We start from the raw sequence: 14,883 nt of genomic DNA on the forward strand, positions 1-14,883 counted from the left end.
CCTACCCGTACTCACCACCCCCCGACACACACCCCCTGCCTCCTCCGGCCCCCGGCTCCGCGCCGGCCCAACCGCCCAGGCGCGCGCCACCCCACGGCGGGAGGCCCGGGGGGCGGGGCCAGGGAGCCCCCGCCCCGCCCCCGCCTCAGCCTCAGCCGCCGCCGCCGCCGCCGCTGCCGCCGCCTCGGTCGAGCCCCCCGCCGCCCGCCAGCCCGCCGGCCGACCGGCCGCCGCCGCTCTCCGGAGCCGCCCCCGCCCGCCCCCTCCGCGCGTCCTCTCTCGCTCGCTGCGCAGCGGAAACATGGCGGCGGGCAGGGAGTGAGCCGCCCCGCGCCGTCGCTGCGCCCGCAGGTAAGCGCCTCGGTGGCCGCCTCCGCTCGCCAGGAAAGCCCGCGCCCTGAGGGGCCTGGGCCGCCAGGGGCCGCCCCGGGCGAGAAGGAGGCGCCGGGACCGGCCGGGCCGCTGCCCCCGCCCCTCGGGCCCTACTGTCCGTCTGTGTGTCCTGGCCGGTCAGCCTGTCAGGGGTCCGAGCGCTGCTGTCGCCCGCCTACTCATTGGTCCTGGAACCCCCGCGGCGTTCTGCATCCGCGGCCGGTCCGGCGGGGCCCAGTATCCGGCCCGCGGCCCTCTCTCAGTAGGGGCACCCCGGGGCTCCGCGAGGGAAAAACTCAAGGACACGGGGACTCTGGAGGGTCAGCATCGCGTGCGTCCGAGCGGGGGTCGTTCTGTCCAAGCTAGCGGGGCTGGGTCGGCCGGAGAGTGTTGGCTTTGGGCCGAGGGCCAGGAGTCGGAGGAGCTGTCAGTCTGCTCCGACAGGAGAGCTGAGAGACGCCTGTGGATCCTCGCCGGTCCGATCCGGTTCGGGGCGAGCGAGGACCGAGGTCGGCGGGCTTCCTGGCCCAGCTGAGGGTCGGAGGTGCGAAGGGCGGGGAGCTGTCAGCCGCGTCCTCCGGGCTGGCTCCGGCTGCGGGAGCTGCGCCGGGACAACTCACGTGTGCCGCCGGAAACGGGCGGGGAGAGCCTGTTTCCAACCTCCGACGGGGGCGGGGGACTGTGGGCACTGAGGTGAGCCAGGGACCAGGAGGGCTTGGACACGTGGGCACGGCTGTGGGCCAGCCCCAGAGGAATGAAAAGGGGTTTCCAGGAGATAGGTGAACCCCAGAACGTCTCCAGATTGGAAAGGAATTTAAAAGTCATCTAGGATCCATTTCTCTCGCCCCATACCAAAGTAGCTTCGAAAATCCCAAATTCTACCCTCATAATTTGACCAGTCTATTTGAAGATCTTCTCCAGTGACAGGAAACTAATCTCTTCCCTAGGAAACCTATTCGTTCCTGGAAAGCTTTGGTGTTTCGAAATTTTTGTTTGTTTGTTTTGGTTGAAAGAAACAGATGCCTCCAATTCTTCCTACTTCTGTTCCCTTATGGACACCCATTAAGATAGCTGAAGATCATGTCCCCGGAGCCTGTCTTCACTAACTGATTCCACTTTCCTTCAGTTGTTTGTCATAGGCTGGGGTTCTCTCATTCCTTCTCTGAATGAACTCTAGTTTGCCCTTTAAAGGAGAGTTTCTTAGTGTAGGCCAGGAGACAAAACCTATTAAATTTCTGCAAGAAACTCTTTTTGGCTCCAAGGAGTGTCCTGCTTAAATATAAGGTACTCTATTCCTTTACTCATTTCTGTACTGCGTTTTGAACTTAAAAAAAAAAAAAAAAGACATCTAGTACTGTTTGTTTAAACCAACTAAAAGTTCTTATTTTGTGGAAAATTTTGGCTTTGCCCTCATTTTTTAAAATGTCTATAAACACTTTATCAAATGAGCCTGTGTATATTGAAGTGTTGCAGTGCACCATGCAAATAGAAGAGCTTATTATTTTTTATACTGGAAAAGCATTGAGATCTCATTTGATGCCAGACTGCAATTTAATATTTAGTTGGAGAGGGAAATGCTTTATTATATTGAACTCTTTGCTCTCTTTATAACTACCGACACGAGGCCCAAAATTACTATGAAAAAGGACATTTTTTTGTTGTTGTTGCTCACATACCAACCAGCATTTTTTTTCCCCACTTTTTCATCACTTAGCCTTGGTTTATGGGATTATGTTTTTAAATAGGGTCTTTACCAACATCCTGAACCCCTGCCTAAGAAACCCTGCAGGTTAGTAATTTTTTAAACTTAGGAGAGATGTGATGGCCTTATAGATAAAATGTCAAGCTCTTGTATCTGGGGCCCTGTTTATATTTTAAACAAAATAACATAAACAAGCACATACCAGCAGTCAGAATTGGTTCTTTATCTTTCTTCTTATGTCTTCATTTTTTCAGTTGGTCAGTGGTTTTGAAGTTTGCAGCACAGGTCAAGTTTTGATTTCTGGTATGTTTGTGCAAATACTGTTTCCCTTTTATGTAAGTTGGATAAGACTTTGTATAGCACCGTTCTGTACAGAACTGTACAGACTCAGGAAAAGCTCTGATTCCTTCCCTTCAAAGGACTTGGAGTTAATAGTGGGAAATACTGAAAAACTATGAGAAAGAACTGGTGTGACTCTCCTACTGAAAATGTAAAGGCAATATCTTCTAAACTTTATACTTAATGTATCTACTGTATGTCAGGCACTATGCTATGTACTATGTTAACTGGGTAGACAGAGATAAGTAAGATACATTTCCAATCCTTGTGGAAATGGTAAATTAGATGCTAAAATAGGTCATCTCAGAATAAAAAGTGAGAGCTTTGCTGCTTGATACTTGCACCAAGGGGAGGGCACTCAGACTAGCTCAGGACTTGAGGGGAGGCTTGAGGAAGAGATGACACCTGGCCCAAGTCCTAAATGGTAAGTAGAAGTAAGTCAAATAAAGATGAGTAAAAAAAAAAAAAAAAAGTGCTTCAAATAGAAAGAATAGCTTGAGGAAAGACATCAGTGTGAGGAAAGACATCAGTGTGAGAAAAGGAATAGCTTGCCTGCTGCTGCTGCTGCCAAGTCGCTTCAGTCGTGTCTGACTCTGTGCGACCCCATAGACGGCAGCCCATCAGGCTCTGCTGTCCCTGGGATTCTCCAGGCAAGAACACTGGAGTGGGATGCCATTGCCTTCTCCGATAGCTTGCCTAGGGAACCACAAGCAGTTTGGTACTGCTAAGAAATAACAATGGCGATATAAGTGGTAAGTTGTGAGACTGAAAATACAATCAGAGTCCATGTCATGGTGAACCTTGTATGCATAAGTATCTTGAAATGAATTCAGTGGGTGATTTTTTTTAATCACTGAAAGGTTTTTATAGATATGCTTGAATAATTTTAAAATGTGATTATAGGGATGAAGAGAGAGGGATGAAGTTGAGAGAATCTGTGAGGCTTTATGATTGATTGGGTGTGTAGATCAGAGGGTGAGTAGTCCAGTGTGATGTTCAGGTTTTTGACTTAGGTGACTGGGGAGATGATGGTGACATTAACTGAGACAAGAAATATTGGATAATGATTTCAGTTTGGGACTCAGAGGTTTTGTGATTTTTTTAAGTGAGATCAGTGATCAAATGTGGTAGAAGTAAAATAGGAAAAAAAAAAAAAAGAGGTTGTGGTCAGAAAGTGGAATATTAGAGTTAAATTGTCTGATGTGAAGAAGGTCTTCTCACTGACAGCTAGGTCTGTGTGTGGATTGCTGAAGTACCGCAAAGGTGAAGGCTGGTGAAGCTAAGTGTGGCAAGGAACTGGGAGGCTGTTGTATGGAACGAGTCTTCTGCATCAGTAGTGAAGTGATTTAGGATGCAGAGAAGAGAGATTGTGACCCAGGTGCAGTGAATATAAGGGATTAATCGGGAGGGTGGTAGAAGACAGATGAGGAGGAGGGATAAGGATTGATATAACCAGATGGTGGAAACCTCAGAGGAGAAGGAATTTATAAATGCAGGAATGGGAAAGTAATGGTTTTTTACTTTTCCTTCCTGGAAGCAGGATTCTAATCCGTTCATCTTTATTCTGATCTCATATTAGTCGTGTTGGGTATGAAAAATCTGTTCTTAGTCTTGAAAAGCAAGAGAACAGATAACCTATATCAAATCCTTTCTGCTAATACTTAATGACAAAAAGTCCATAGATGTTTTTCTGTGGATAGATAGGAAGCAATCAGTAGTGAGGATATACCCATGGTTTCTGGAAAGAGTATAGTTAAGAACCTAGGCTTTGGTTTAGAAAGACCAAGATTCAAATCTGAGCTGTGTCGCTTACTAGCCTTAAGACTGTAAGCAAATTGTTTAACCTCTGTGACTTTCAGTATCGTTATGTGTAAAAAATAGATTTCTGCTTTGTGGGGTGTCACAAAGATTACCTGAAATAATGTGTGTGTGTATATATACTGTAATGTGTATACACACACACTAGAAAAGCAATTGGCGCTTCAGAGATGCAAAGTAAATGGTAGTTCTCTTCCACCTACCTTTAAGGGACTTAAGCTCCGCTGGCAGAAATGAAATTTTTTCATGCTTGACTAAATTAAAAGGCAGTAAATACTTTGAGGGAGGTAAAGCAAAGCGATACAGAAGTTCAAAAGGTAGAGCCATCATTTCTTAACAGTTGGGACAAGGTTAGGCTTTACACTCAAGGTGAATTTTATTTAGGCCTTGGAGAACACATTGAAATAGATTAAATAATTTAGGTGGAACTACAAAATGGGGAAATTATATCATATGTTTTTAAAACTTAATAATTGCCAGAGGTTAAGTATTATATTTGTGTAAGTCTGTAGTGAGAGATGTGGCTAGAGAGGTGGGCTGGGGCCACCTGAAGCTTGGACTTGAGCCTAAACATACTAGGGAGACACAGATTGTCGATCCTTCCTCTCTGCCTCAGTCTCCTAACTGTAAAATCTGTGTTTGAAATAAACCAAGTAAGAAATTCACATTTGAAAATAAGTTGAAAAAGATAGCTCCTAGGATTTATTTTTTAGTTGTTGCTTAATCTTTGCAATAACCTTGTTTGGTAGACAGGCTTAGTGGAGTTAAAAACATACAAGATCTCACTGGTAGAAAGTAACTAAAAAAAAGAAGAAGAAAGTGACTAAAGATGTTCTAATTTCAAATTCTTTTTTATATTTCCATACTTATTTAGATTTGAAAAAGAAGCCTGGGTCCTCAGTGTCACTAAATAATACAGTCCAGGGCTGGTCACTTTGCTTCTGTGATCCTCAGCTCCCTCATTTATAAAATGAGGAAAGTGTAGGTGTAAGGCTTAACTAAAGTAGTGTGTGTATTGCACTTTACATAATGTGAAAAATATATAATAGATACTCAAATGTTACCCACAGCTGTAAATGAGGGATTTTAACCAAACCATTGCCAAGGGCTTAGTGCTAACTCCCTAGCCATCAGAGAACTGCTGGAACTAATTATTTTGATAACCTTTGGCCATATGAACCGAGCAAGTCTTATTCTCTGTTATCTTTGTCCTAGTTCCTCCAATCATGTTTTTCTTCAGTACTGTTATTCTGGTGCTGACTTGGCTTCCTTTTACTCTCTCCCAATCCTGCTTGTTGCTCCCTTTCAAACCTTTCCACTTGTTCTCTGAAACTTCTATTTCCTAAACTGTCAGCCATTTTATGGGATGTTTTATGTGTGTTCTGGCCTTAAATGGGAGCCAGTAGAGTAAGAGTACTTGCTCACTCTCCTACACCGCTCTTTGCAAAAGGAAAGAGATAAGGCTGACTGTAATCTTTTGTGCACCACTATTCCACACATTCCGTGAATCAAGGTAAATTGGAAGTGGTGAAACAGGAGATGGCAGGAGTGAACATCAAATCATTTTAGAAATCAGTGAACTAAAATGAACTGGAATAGGCGAATTCAATTCAGATGACCATTATATCTACTACTGTGGGCAAGAATACCTTAGAAGAAATAGAGTAACCCTCATAGTCAACAAAAGGGTCCAAAATGCAGTACTTGTTTGCAATCTCAAAAATGACAGAATGATCTCTGTTCATTTCCAAGGCAAACCATTCACTATCACAGTAACCCAAGTCTATGCCCCAACCACTAATGCCAAAGAAGCTGAAGTTGAATGGTTCTATGATGACCTACAAGATTTTCTAGAACTAACATCAAAAAAAGATGTCCTTTTCATCATAGGGGACTGGAATACAAAAGTAGGAAGTCATGAGATACCTGAAGTAATAAGAAAGTTTGGCCTTGGAGTGCAAAATAAAGCAGGCCAAAGGCTAACAGAGTTTTGCCAAGAGAATGCACTGGTCATAGCAAACACCCTCTTCCAACAACACAAGAGAAGACCCTACACATGGACATCACCAGATGGTCAACACCGAAATTTTAGAGGCTCCTGCTATGACTTTGCCTGTGTGTACTGAACTGTAACTTCCCCCAATTTTAAAGGAAAACTGGAGAAGGAAATGGCAACCCACTCCAGTGTTCTTGCCTGGAGAATCCCAGGGACGGGCGAGCCTGGTGGGCTGCCGTCTGTGGGGTCACACAGAGTTGGACACGACTGAAGTGACTTAGTAGTAGTAGTATTCTTTGCAGCCAAAGATGGAGAAGCTCTATACAGTCAGCAAGCACAAGGCCGGGAGCTGACTGGCTCAGATCATGAACTCCTTATTGCCAAATTCAGACTTAAATTGAAGAAGGTAGAGAAAACCACTAGACCACTTAGGTATGACCTAAATCAAATCCCTTATGACTATACAGTGGAAGTGATAAATAGATTGAAGGGATTAGATCTGATAGAGTGCCTGAAGAACTACAGACAGAGGTTAGTGACATTGTACAGGAGGCAGTCATCAAGACTGTCCCTAAGAAATGCAAAAAGGCAAAATGGTTATCTGAGGAGGTCTTACAAATAGCTGAGAAAAGAGAAGTGAAAAGCAAAGGAGAAAAGGAAAGGTATATCCATTTAAATGCAGAGTTCCAAAGAATAGAAAAGAGAGATAAGAAAGCCTTCCTCAGAGATCAGTGCAAAGAAATAGAAGAAAACAATAGAATGGGAAAGACTAGAGAGTTCTTCAAGAAAATGAGAGATACCAAGGGAACATTTCATGCAAAAATGGGCACAATAAAGGACAGAAATGGTAGGGACCTAGCAGAAGCAGAAGATATTAAGAAAAGGTGGCAAGAATACACAGAAGAACTATACAAAAAATATCTTCATGACCCAGATAATCACGATGGTGTGATCACTCACCTAGAGCCAGACATCCTGGAATGTGAAGTCAAGTGGGCCTTAGGAAGCATCACTACGAACAAAGCTAGTGGAGGTGATGGAATTCCACCTGAGCTATTTCAGGTCCCAAAAGATGATGCTATTTAAGTGCTGCACTCAATATGCCAGCAAATTTGGAAAACTCAACAGTAGCCACAGGACTGGAAGAGGCCAGTTTTCATTCCATTCCCATAGAATGCTCAAACTACCACACAGTTGCACTCATCTCACACGCTAGTAAAGTAATGCTCAAAATTCTCTAAGTGAGGCTTCAACAGTACATGAGCCGTGAACTTCCAGATATTCAAGCTGGTTTTAGAAAAGGTAGAGGAATCAGAGATCAAATTGCCAGCATTCGCTGGATCATGGAAAAAGCAAGAGAGTTCCAGAAAAACATCTATTTCTGCTTTATTGACTATGCCAAAGGCTTTGACTGTGTGGATCACAATAAACTGTGGAAAATTCTGAAAGAGATGGGAATACCAGACCACCTGATCTGCCTCTTGAGAAATCTGTATGCAGGTCAGGAAGCAACAGTTAGAACTGGACATGGAATAACACACTGGTTCCAAACAGGAAAAGGAGTACGTCAAGGCTGTATATTGTCACCCTGCTTATTTAACTTATATGCAGAGTACATCATGAGAAACAGTGGGCTGGAGGAAGCACAAGCTGGAATCAAGATTACTGGGAGAAATATTAATAACCTCAGATATGCAGATGACATGACCCTTTTGTCAGAAAGCGAAGAACTAAAGAGCCTCTTGGTGAAGGTGAAAGAGGAGAGTGAAAAAGTTGGCTTAAAGCTCAACATTCAGAAAACAAAAATCATGGCATCTGGTCCCATTATTTCATGGCAAAGAGATGGGGAAACAGTGGCAGACTTTAGTTTTCTGGCCTCCAGTTACTGTAGATGGTTACTGCAGCCATGAAATTAAAAGACACTTACTCCTTGGAAGGAAAGTTATGACCAACCTAGACAGCATATGAAAAGCAGAGACATTACTTTGCCAACAAAGTCTGTCTAGTCAAGGCTATAGTGTTCCCATAATCATGTATGAATGTGAGAGTTGGACTGTAAAGAAAGCTGACCACCGAAGAGTTGATGCTTTTGAACTGTAGCATTGACTCTTGAGAGTCCCTTGGACTGCAAGGAGATCCAACCAGTCCATCCTAAAGGAAATCAGTCCTGAGTGTTCATTGGAAGGAATGATACTGAAGCTGAAACTCCCAATACTTTGGCCACCTGATACGAAGAGCTGACTTATTTGAAAAGACGCTAATGCTGGGAAAGATAGAAGGCAGGAGGAGAAGGGGACAACAGAGGATGAGATGGTTGAATGGCATAACCGACTCAATGGACATGAATTTGAGTAAACTCCAGGAGTTGGTGATGGACAGGGAGGCCTCGTGTGCTGTGGTTCATGGGGTCACAAAGAGTCGTAAACAACTGAGCGACTGAACTGAACTTGTTAAAATCTTGTTCTCTCTGGCACGACGGCTATATCACTCTCATTGTCTTATACCTACATCTCTGTTGTTAAAGACCTCACACACACAGTCTTCCTTTCTACCTCAACTTTTGGCCTTATCCTGAGTGGCTTTAGTATTCATATGGATGTCTATTTCTTCAACACATTGGCCTCTTCAACTGAGGTGAGCATCTTTTTAAGTAATCAGCTCCCGTAGTCACACCATGGGCTTTGTTCTCACCTGAAGATGGCCCACCTCTGAAATTTTAAATGAAGACATACATATTTGTTCAAAATTTCGCCAGCTACCTGACCTTTGACTGTCCCTACTCTATCTTTCCTTTGACCTCAGCATGACCTGTTTTTACTTCCTTCCCTATCCAGCTTTCTTAGCCTCTAGCTTATTTCATTCACTCTTTTATCATTATCTTTTATTCCCTTGCTCTGTTGTCCTTCTGTCCCTGTCTGAGCAAAATCCCAAACTAATCTCTCTCTTTTTGCCTATACTAGCTCTACTGAGCCTTGCTTGGAAAAAAAATACACACTTTTACAGATCCTCGCTGTCAGGGAGATGGGAAGATGAAGAAGGATAGATAATTACAATTGCATATTATTGAAGGATGTCACCATTTTTTCTGCTTAATTTGAAGCATATAAAACCCTATTAGATAGGATGACAGGTCATTATAAACTCTATTTACTGATAAGAAACTGAGGTGTAGGTGAATTAAATGCTGTGCCCAGTGTCAAATAGCTGGTAAATGTCAGAATAGCAACTCAAAACCAGGCCTTCTTACTACTGATTCTGTATTTTGTCCAGAATGGTTCAGTCTCCTATGACTTATTTTGGAAGACTCTATGCTTTCTGAACCTCCTGGTGGTTCTGCTACAAGTCATCATATATTAATTTCCTTAAATTTTAAAGCATTTAAGGCTGATGCATTATTTTCCCCCTCTGTATTTACTATAGTTGTTGCCATTGTTAGCTTTTAAAATTAAAGCATGTACATAATTGTATATTCATTTAAATCAGTATATCTGTTGCTCATTGATGTATTATAGGCACATTTCTAAGTGGTTTCTTATTTATTATAATTGCTTTACATTTGCTTTTGTAGACTTTCCTCTGGGGTGTTCAAACATGATGAAAATAAGGCTGTTTTAGTCATTATATTCTGTGAAGTATAATAGAAAATATGAAAGCCAGCGTACTTGTTCTTAGAGATATTTAGGAAAAGAGCAGACAACTATTTGTGTTAGATGATTTAAAGTTTTGGACTTCCAATACCAGTTTTTTGGTCCTCTGTCTTATCTCTGGTTATCTCAAAGGACTGCTGGAAAGTCTCCAAGCTAAATTAAATTTATTTCTTTAAGTATAAAAGTTTACAAAGCCTAATAGGCACAGTTCCAAATTAAGAGCTCAAAAACATTGTCTAATCTCTTTATGTGTGTTTTTTTCAAGTTTTTATTCATTCATTCAGCAAATATTTATTAATGTCTTTTAACTGCCAGACTCTGTGCTGTGTACACTGACAAAAGATGGAATTTGCCTAGACTTTTGTTTATTGGGAGTTTTTAAATCACAGATTCAATTTCAGTGCTTGTAATTGGTCTGTTTGTGTTTGATATTTCTTCCTGGTTTGGTCTTGGGAGATTGTATCTTTCCAAGAATTTGTCCATTTCTTCTAGGCTGTCCATTTTATTGACATATAGTTGCCTCTAGTAAGTAGTCTCTTAGGTCCTTTGTATTTCTGTGGTGTCAGTTGTAACTTCTCCTTTTTCATTTCTAATTTTATTGATTTAGGCTCTCCCCCTTTTTTTCGTCATGAATCTGGCTAAAGGTTTATCAATTTTGCTTATCATTTCAAGCAATAATAATCTACATTCCAACAATCTTTGTCTCAATCCAGCAATTCCACTCCTAGGTAAGTACCCTTTAGAGACACTCCTGTGCATATATAAAGAGACTTCCAAAAATATTTATGCAACATTTTTATAGCAGAAAATTCAAACTAATCCAAATGTATAATTAATAAAAGAAAGAAAATATTATAGTATATTTATCTAATGGAATTCTATACAATAATGGAAATGAATAAACTAGATCTGTACAGTAACTTGGGTGAATCTCACAAATAAAAAAGTTGAGTAAATAAAGCAAATGGCAGAACACATTTATATAAAGCCCAACATTGATGTATTATTTATGGAAGCATACTTACATAATAAATGCTAAAGAAATGCATGGTAATGAAAAAATACAGTATCAAAGTAAGGATAGTGGGTATCTCTGAAGTGTGTGAGAAAAGACTAGTAATACTGCTGGGAATAGCAACAGGGAACTTAAATTGTATTGGTAAATATTTTTTCAGCCAAAGTGTGGATATATGGTTGTCCATTCATTATTATTTATTGCTTTTTATATATCTGAAATATTGTGTTAGGAATGTATTTTTCAGAAATAATATGTAGTTCTTGTCACGAGCTTAATACAGGAAGGGAAGGATCAACAGAAATATAGAATATTTATGAATAGGGTAAATATTCTCTATAGAATGAATCATGTAACTGTTCTTACAGGTCTGAAATGGTCTAATACAGAAAACTTCAAGTTACTCAGCATCTTTCAATCTAGTGTAACAAGGACTCTCATTGAAATATATTCAAAGTATATGGACCACAAGGGCAGGCATAATTGACTACCAAGGCAGAAGGAGGGAGGTGGTTTTTGGAAAGGCTTCAGAGAGAAAGAGAATGACATTTAACCTGGATCTTAAAGTTTGAGAAGGAATTCACTAAGTAGGCTGAAGAGAAGAATGCCTTCCAGGTAGACAGAAGTTAAGACACTTTTGCATGGATGGAAACCTCCAGGTGGAGTATGTGGAGGTTAAAGAAGTGTAGCAGAGGAAGAGACTAAGGAGGGGGACCCAAGCAATAGCAAGCTATCTGTATAGTATTTACTGTGCATGTTATACACCTGTAAACTCATCTACCTGTAAACCCAGATGGGAAACGGGCACCTAAGAGTTAAGTAACCATGCTCTCTTTGGCAGCACATATACTAAAATTGGAACAATACAGAGAAGATTAGCACAGCCCCTGTGCAAAGATGACACACAAATTCGTGAAGTGTTCCTTATTTGTAGAGGGAGGGACCATATGTATACCTATGGCTGATTCATGTTGAGGTTTGACAGAAAACAACAAAATTCTGTAAAGCAGTTATCCTTCAATTAAAAATAAATAAATTAGAAAAAAAAAAAGAGTTAAGTAACCTGTCCAAGGTCATAGGACTAGCAGGAGGTGGAACCAGAATTCGAACTCTTGACAGTTCAAATCCTGTCTGGTCCAGAGTCTATGCTCTTGGCCAGTAAGCTGTACTCTGAATCACTGCATGATAAGCAAAATCAGAAGAAAGTGGGTGTTTATAATGCCAGAGGAACAAGAGTAAATTTCAAAAAGAAAGGAATAGTTAGCAGTGTGAAAGACCTTAGGGAGATAAAGTAGAAATACTAGAGACCATTGGATTTTTAAAAAAGAAAAAATCACTGTGCTCTAAGATGTAGTGAGGGATATCAAGATAATAGAGATGTGGGTATCTCAGTAGTGATTCAGTCCACCAGTTCTGTGGGCCAGTGATTATAATTCCCACTGTCATGTAAACATTATTAGCTCCATTTTATATGTAAAGTAACTGAGACTCAAAGGTATCTGGCCTAAATTATACAATTTATTAGCAATAGAACTCAGTTTCAAACCCAGACCTCCTGTCTTAAGCCATAATGCATCTTTCCATTTTACCATGCATACTCCCCACAAGCAGTGTTATACAGTTCTAAGGTCTCATCAGTCAGTACAGGAGGTGAGGTTTACTTGTAAGAATTAACTTGCTTTTTAGCTGAATATATCCTATCTCAGGGTTTCCCCAGTGGCTCAGTGGTGAAGAATCTGCCTGCCAATGCAAGAAATGTGGGTTCGATTCCTGGGTCAGTAAGATATGCTGGAGAAGGAAATGGCAACCCACTCCAATTTTCTTGCCTGCGAAATCCCCTGGACAGAGGACCCCAGTGGGCCATAGTCCATGGCGGTTGCAAAGAGTCAGACATGACTTAGTGACTAAACAACAAACAACAAATCCTGTCTCAGCCTTATAGGTAAACTAGAAGGATCCTTGAATAGAAGAATGAATACTTTAGTGAATCAGTCATGCTTTTTTTTTTTAAATTTGAGTAAACAGATGAACTGTTTCCTTGTTAGGGTAAGTGCCCCTATTTTAATAAGTTGCAAAGTTTCTGTAGCACCTCAACCCTTGGTGTAATCCACTTCCTCCTTCTTAACCAACACATATTTATCAGCTGTGTACTAAGGATACAAAAATGTGAATAAGATTCTTTCCCTCAGTGAGCTTACTATCCAGCTGATAGTTGGGATAAAAAGTTATTATAATTTTATCTCAGTGGGCTTCCTCCTCCAAACCTATAACTCCAGTATAATCATGAGGAAAACTAGACAAATTCCAATTGAGAGAGATTCTGTGAAATACTTGACCAGTATTCCTCAAAGCTATCAAGGTCCTCAGGCAAGAAAAGCCAAAATGAGTCTAAGATGACATGATGACAAAAATATGTTATCCTGGGAAGGATAATAGGATCCTGAAACAGAAAAAGGATATTAAGTGAAAACGCAGGAAGCCTCGATGAAATGTGGACTTCAGTTAATGGTTTATCCATATTGGTTCATTAATTATAACAAATGTACCATACTAATGTAAGATGCTAGTAATAGGGGAAACTGTGCAGAATATATGGGAACCCTGAACTATCTTTGTAGATGTCTGTAAATCTAAAATTGTTCTTAAATAAAAGCTTATTTGTAAAAAAGTAATAATAAAGTCAAAATAATGGTACATGCTGTTTCTTTGGAATTTAATTAAAATACATGTCTCCATAAAATGTTCCCAATTTGGTCGACATGTATGATGGGACTGACAGCCTGCAGTCTCTTGACAGCTGCATGTGCTGCGTGTGCATGCTAGGCCCATGCCGTATAAACGTTTCCTGTTTCAGTGTCTTATACGTGCAGATGGGCTTCCCTGGTGGCGCAGATGCTAGAGCGTCTGCTCCGATGCAGGAGATCCAGGTTCAATCCCTGGGTTGGGAAAATCCTCTGGAGAAGGGAATGGCAACCCACTTCAGTATTCTTACCTGGAGAATTCCGTGGACAGAGGAGCCTGGCAGGCTATGGTCCATGGGGTTGCAAAGAATGCAAAGTCAAGTGGGCCTTAGGAAGCATCACTATGAACAAAGCTAGCGGAGTTGATGGAATTCCAGTTGAGCTGTTTCAAATTCTAAGAGATGATGCTGTGAAAGTGCTGCACTCAATATGCCAGCATATTTGGAAAACTCAGCAGTGGCCACAGGACTGGAAAAGATCAGTTTTCATTCCATTCCCAAAGAAAGGCAATGCCAAAGAATGTTCAAACTACTGCACAATTGCACTCACCTCATGTGCTAGCAAAGTAATACTCAAAATTCTCCAAGTGAGGCTTCAATAGCACATGAAGCTTGCTATTCCAGATGTTCAAGCTAGATTTAGAAAAAGCAGAGGAACCGGAGATCAAATTGTCATCATCTGTTGGATCATTGAAAAAGCAATAACGTTCCAGAAAAACATCTACTTTTGCTTTATTGACTATGCGAAAGCCTTTGACTCTGTGGATCACAAAAAAACTGTGGAAAATTCTTAAAGAGATGGGAACACCAGGCCACCTGACCTGCCTCCTGAGATATCTGTATGCAGGTCAAGAAGCAACAGTTAGAACTGAATGTGGAACAACAGACTGGTTCCAAATCGGGAAAGGAGTACATCTAGGCTGTATATTGTCACCCTGCTTATTAACTTACATGCACACTACATCATGCGAAATGCCAGGCTGGATGAAGCACAAACTGAAATCAAGATTGCAGGGAGAAATATCAGTAACCTCAGATATGCAGATGACACCACCCTTATGGCAGAAAGTGAAGAGGAACTAAAAAGTCTCTTGATGAAAGTGAAAGAGGAGAGTGAAAAAGTTGGCTTAAAGCTCAACATTCAGAAAAAGAATATGGCATCTGGTCCCATCACTTCATGGGACATAGATGGGGAAACAGTGGAAACAGTGTCAGACTTTATTTTGGGGGGCTCCAAAATCACTGCAGATGGTG

At 41.4% G+C, this 14,883-nt stretch overlaps 1 protein-coding gene and 1 non-coding gene across 5 annotated transcripts in view; both read left to right on the plus strand.

Moving 5' to 3' along the window:
• Nucleotides 1-320: 320 nt before the first annotated feature.
• Nucleotides 321-14,883, plus strand: part of SCMH1 (Scm polycomb group protein homolog 1) — a 216,705-nt gene continuing 202,142 nt past the window's right edge. For all 4 annotated transcript variants that reach the window (XM_068966207.1, XM_068966204.1, XM_068966209.1 and 1 more), the window contains exon 1: nt 321-351. The gene's annotated coding sequence lies outside the window, so the exon portion shown is untranslated. The remainder of the gene's footprint in view (nt 352-14,883) is intronic.
• Nucleotides 11,715-11,821, plus strand: LOC138074656 (U6 spliceosomal RNA). The gene has a single exon (XR_011144486.1). It is a non-coding gene; the product is annotated as a U6 spliceosomal RNA (small nuclear RNA).

This window comes from Capricornis sumatraensis, chromosome 2 (assembly GCF_032405125.1).
Source record: "Capricornis sumatraensis isolate serow.1 chromosome 2, serow.2, whole genome shotgun sequence".
Taxonomy (NCBI): domain Eukaryota; kingdom Metazoa; phylum Chordata; class Mammalia; order Artiodactyla; family Bovidae; genus Capricornis; species Capricornis sumatraensis.